Source organism: Hevea brasiliensis, chromosome 17 (genome assembly GCF_030052815.1).
Source record: "Hevea brasiliensis isolate MT/VB/25A 57/8 chromosome 17, ASM3005281v1, whole genome shotgun sequence".
NCBI classification, from domain to species: Eukaryota; Viridiplantae; Streptophyta; class Magnoliopsida; order Malpighiales; family Euphorbiaceae; genus Hevea; species Hevea brasiliensis.
The window spans coordinates 52699138-52705265 of record NC_079509.1 but is presented as its reverse complement, the minus strand read 5'-3'; the positions used below and the strand labels follow the sequence as shown (position 1 = coordinate 52705265).

Below are 6128 nucleotides of genomic sequence, written 5' to 3'. Positions count from 1 at the left end.
TTAAACAGATTATCATGATACTCTCTCTTTAAAGAATTTAAGTAAGTGTTACACGGTTCTAGAGGTATTTTTACATTGGGCCTATTGTAGAAGAACATTTAATTTTTTAAACTATTAAATTGACAGATTAAAAAAAAAAAATTTCTACCTTAATGTTCGTTACCTTATCTTATTTTATTTTATAAAATTTTTATGCGCTTCATCTAAACACACTATTCTTATTTTCTTTACAGTTATATTAAAGTATTTATGTGCACCCTCACTTATAAAGTAATGAGTTTCATACTCGTAAAATCAAATGATGACTGTTATGAATAATAAGTGTATTATTTTTTAATACATTAAATATATTTTATAATTTATCAAAAAATTTTATTTTTTGAATTCAATAAAATTAATTTTAAGATAGAAATTTAATATTTATTAAATCAATAAAGATAACTAAGATAGATAAATTCAAAAAGCATGATTACTTCTGACTTTGTTTCAATGAGAAAAACTCAAAAAAGGGTGAATCAAACAGTTGAAGCAGGGCATTACTGTTTTAATACAATGAGTATAAAGAAGAATAAAAAAAATTTTAAAAAATGGGGAAAAAGTTGATGTGCCTTTATTTACAAGTCTATCTCTATCAATATTTTCCAGATAGAATTAGCAGTTGTTCTTGCTGTAATCAAAGATTCTTTTGTATTCTGTATCTAGAAAGTGTATCAATTATTAGGGATTTTTTTTAATTTTATTTTATTAAATAATAATAAGAAAATTTATTATTTAATTTTTAAATATTATTTTATTTTACACTTTTGTCTATATATTTTAAAAAATAATTATTTAATCTTTAAAATTTAAATTATATTATAAATTAATTATTAAAATTTTGAAAATTAATTATTTAGCTATTAGATTTTGAATTGTATCATAATTTAGGTCTGTAATTTTAATATATTGAATAATTTAGTTCTTATAGTAATAAATTAAATTGTTAAAAATTTTAAAATTATGAGAATTAAATTATTTTATATATCAAAATTAAAGTAATTAAATAATTTATTTTTAAAATTTAAAAATTAAATAATTAATTTTTAAAATTTCGGAATAAAGTAGTAAAATTCAGATATCAAATTATAAAATTTTCAAATAATAATGACAAAAACATGAAAAAAATAAATAAGAACAGTACAAGAATGGTTATAGGCTTATGGTTGGTGATGGATGGAGGAAGGCTGAGTTCCGCTTTGTGAGGAAAGGAAAGGAATATGAAAAGTGGAAAGGAAGAGAGGTCGGTCACCGTCCATTATTCATGCATTGCCGTTTAAAAGCCAAAAAAGGTGGGCTGCGTTCAACGGGGGACTAGAGTTTCTAGTCTTTTCATTTTTTTTTTATCATATATTTGATAAATCATATTATGAAATAGTGATTTTATATGAAAATAATAATAAATTAATCTATAGTTGTTATTTTTTTTTTCTAATTTAGTTACTTGATAATTATAATTTTGTGGAGTTCATTACACACGTGTGTTCACTTTGACCTATTAGATAGAAAAATTTAAATATTAGGTTTTTTAAAAAATATTTTTCTATGAAAATATTTTTTGTTGCTTAGTAACAATTTTAAACTAAAGATACATTTCTATTTCATATATGTTTATATGTGTTTATATTTTAATAAGATTATTAAAATTTAAAAAATGGACTTTATCTTTTTAGAAAATGGAAGTCATTTTCCTTAAGAATGACTTAATTTTTTCTTTTATCAGAAAAGTATTTTCTGTTAATCAATTTTCCTAAACACTTCAAACACCAAAATATAAAAAATATTTTTCAGAAAAATATTTTTCGTGAAACAAATAGAGCATTAATGCAAATTTATATTTATAGCCACATTTGTCACTACTCAACCTATGAGTCGGACCGGCATTAGAACCTGGGCCAGCCTAAAACCCTCGAGACCCGTAGTAAGCCTAACTATTCCTCAACCTAACTATAAGGCCCATTTGGGCTCAATTTCAAGAATTCAACCGGACAGAGTCTGACCATAAAATGAACCATTTAACATGGAGTTTTTGACTCGTCCGACCTGTAAACACAATATATAATAAATTTGAGAGTTCAGCTCACCCTCCACATAATCATAATCAAAGGGTCATAACTCAAATGGGAGCTCAGCTCCCTCATCCAATCCCATCATGCATACAGTTAATAATTTTATAGGTCTAACATAACTTTTATAATACAGGCCCAAAATAAAATAAGTGCTTCTAATACATTATGAGTCTAAAATTTAACTTAATTGTACAAAATATATTAAATACTATTAATGGACCTGCGAAGAAGAAGAGCAGGTTAGCCACAACAAATAATCCTTCTGTAACCTGGAAAAATAGATGAACAGAAGTGAGCATTCAACTTAGAGATTAAAATACCAATTTTAATCATAATCTCTATAACTATTTAAAGCTAATGCACTATGTGGAATGAAATGCAATATCATCATAATTTTCATATAATAACAGCAAAAAGGCAATTTGGAGCACTCACACACCTAATACTGTCAAGCAATACATATATGAGAGCTGATCCCCTATACAGCCCTCTTAATCCAACCTCTGTCAGCGAGTGTCTATCAAGCCGAACTTTTCGCTTAATAAACCAAATGCGGAGTCCCAGCGAGTGTCTCTCAAGTCGTGTCTACCCTAAAAGACCGGGTCTCAACGAGTGTCTCTCAAGTCGTGTCTACCCGTCCTGTCCATATCCAATACCATACCACACACACACTGCTCTAAATTACCACAAACAACATTCATGACACTTCAACAATTATGAATGCAATATAAAACGTGCCTAGTGTTTAACTACATAGATACATATTTATAAGTAATGCATGGGCATGCTTGAACATATAATAATATCGAAATTACAATTAAAATTAATATTTTATTCACAAACTTGAACCGAGGTCACTGCGGCGGCTGGGCGGAGGAGAAAGGCTATCCCGGCTTACCTGACAATTTCATTGCAATTATTTAATATATTTGACTCAATACAAGTTTAGAAAAGACCAAAGACACCCTAAATTGTGCTGAAAATCTGACAGAGTCTCTCCTATATCTATGACCTACTCAACCTGCAAAATGGTTTAAATAACACTTTTAAACTCAACCCATATTTCATCATCATTATATGGCCCCTCCTGGGCCCTCCAAATCAAATAATAATCACAACATCAGACAACTCAATTATAAGATTTCAAAACTAATATTTTTCAAAAATTATTCAAACTAACTTTAAAAATTCTATAAACCTATCCCGTTGTCCTTAACAATATTATAAGGCTATTGCAATAGGAATCGTAATTTTCCTATCATCCACGAATATTTTATAAATTTTATTCTAACCCACTACAAGGCAAAAATTGAGTAATGTAGAGTTCGAGTTTACTTATGTCAAATCTGACAACTGGAACGCATCTAGAACGTCTGAAAATGTTAGGGTAGCCTATAATCTTGACTCGGTTCTGAAATGGTTCTAGAAACTTATCTGCTCGGCCCGAAATTGCAGATCCAAGCGACGATCCAATTTCCACGAAATGAAAGTATATACGTGAAGTCCACAATACCAGAGTTAGAATAATATATATATATATATATATATATATATATATATATATATATATATATATATATATAAAATAATTATTTGAAAATTAAAGATGTTATAAAAACTTTTAATTTATGATTTATTACCAACTGGTTTATAAATAAAATTACTTTATTTTATTAATTTATTAAAAAAAGAAAATAAAATGTATAAAATGCATGCAACTACCTTTCTTGCCATCAAATCTCTCATTTTTCTCTATTTATTCTCTACCAGTAACTATTAATTAGATAATTTTATTTGTAATATAGTTGCTGCATGGGTATTTCTGATCACAGTGACTTTTCTAAGTAAAATTTAAAATTTAATAATTTTTATAAAAATATTCATAAAATTGAGTGTATGTGATAACTACCTTTTTGTATATAAGAAAGAGATATTTGTGAGCTTTTGGATCAAATTTAGGTAGCAAAACACAAAGAATCAATGACTCTTAAGGTGCTGAAATTTGGAACAGTTTTATGGATAAATTCTAAAGGTGTTGTATTCTAAAGTAATGGAGTTGGTAACATGCTGATGAAATGGATTGAATGTAACGCAACATAGGACCGCAATACCTTAAGAAGATTAGCATGAAAGACAAGGCCTATTGAAGCATTTAGAATGTGCCCATGCTTCCTTTCCACAACATTTTGCTGCGGTGTCTTTACACAAATAGTTTGATTAATACAGTGACAAGGATCACAAACATGATTGGATAGGGGGGTAACAAATGGATGAATAGCACTGCTTACTTGATTGTTTAAATGTGAGTCTTGGGCCCCGTTTATCATGTGAAAAATATTCTTCTGAAAATATTTTATGCATTTTCTGGCGTTTAAAAGATTAAGAAAGATAGCTTTAAAAAATTAAATTATTTTTTTTTAAATTTTGATAATCTTATTAAAATGTAAATACTTATAAATATATAAAATAATCTTATTAAAATATATGTATTGCGTTTGCATGGACTTTATAGTTGGCGTTTCGACGTCTCACATCACCTGTGAAGTGTGTGTGCGTGTGTGTGTGTGGGTGGGGGGTTTGTATAAGAATAAGGATACTATCAAAATTGCCACAGTTTTGGTAGTAGTCTATTCTCGTCACTGAACCTCTGCGTGCGTGTGTTCTTTCATTTAAAACAAAAGAACACATATCATTAGTTTAACCCGTAACCAAATAACAAAAAATATTTTCCATCAAAACAAACATAGCCTTGATTAGAATTAGATGGTCGGATCAGGGCCAGTAAACGTTGACACTATTATGGAGCTAAAACAAAGCATGTGTTCTCATGTTCTTCTTATGATCTATCAGGACTAGCATATTTGTCACAATTTTTAATGGAGTCAAAATAGACATTACTGATGGTTACACCAGAAGAATTTCTAAACATAAAACTAGGTGGAAATCCATGTTTCTTATAGCAAATTTCTTCAGTGTGATGTGGCTTACCACAGTAGGTGCAGACTTTGGTATATTCTGAGTATCACATCTTTTGTTATCTGCTCCTGGAGAAGAAAAACTATAAGTGCATCACATTTACATTGAACAGGACATGAGCACTGAAGTATTGGCCTAAAATTATCCAATTCATCTCACAAGATCTTCAATGGAGTGAAGTAATCAGTGACAAGTAAATCACCTTGTTTGAAACTGTAAATCTCTTCTTGCAGATCTAAAATACCTAAAATACGAAACACCGAGAAAATCTGTTTCAGAGGTTGTTCCAGACATCAAATGCAATATTAATCCATAAGATGCTGCGTGCAATTGAATACGACAGAGAATGTGTGATCCAAGATAACACCATATAGTATTGCACCTTTCTCAAGAAGAAAACAAAGGATTAGTGCTTGTTGGCATCTCTAGAGATTTGTCAATGAACTTCAATTTATCCTTGGATTGCAATGCCATCGTCATAGCTCTTGCACATGAATGGCAATGGGGGCCAGTAAAAACTGGAGATACGAGAATCGAGGCTAGTTTCTCACTTGGATGCAGAAAATATGGATTAGATGAATTTGTCAAATGATCCGGAGCTTGATTTTGCAGATAGAGAAGTAGATTCAGTTGCCACGAACTTTGATTAACAATCTTGATCAAGAAACGGATGAGAAACAAATAGAAAATGAGGGAAAATTGAACAAAAACTGAAAAACAGATTCAGATCTCAAATGCAAATGAGCAGTTATTGCTCTGAGACCATAATAAGAAATGAAATGAAAACCGAAACTTGTGAGTCATTAACTGAAGAGAGAGCCTTTATACACGGCAGGAAAACTAACAAATTCAATAGAAAAAAGATCTAATATCGTTTGAAATCAACCTAAGAAAATAATATAAAATGATCCAAAGATTTTTGTTCAATTAAGCTCTGTTACATAAAATTAAGATTTATCGATTTAAGCTCTATTTATTTCACGAAAAATATTTTCTTAAAAAACAATTTTCGCATTTTCTAGTATTCAGAGCGCTCAGAAAAAGTAA

At 29.3% G+C, this 6128-nt stretch overlaps 1 long non-coding RNA gene across 2 annotated transcripts; it reads right to left on the bottom strand.

Annotated features, from left to right (window-relative positions):
- Positions 1-4830: 4830 nt before the first annotated feature.
- Positions 4831-5905, bottom strand: LOC110664981 (uncharacterized). Of its 2 annotated transcripts, XR_009145796.1 has the most exons (3): positions 5464-5905; positions 5284-5325; positions 4831-5149 (listed from the first exon to the last, which is right to left on the bottom strand). It is a non-coding gene; the product is annotated as an uncharacterized LOC110664981 (long non-coding RNA). The 2 variants fall into 2 exon arrangements; XR_002496774.2 differs by having other exon boundaries at positions 4831-5325.
- Between the last annotated feature and the right edge of the window lie 223 nt (positions 5906-6128).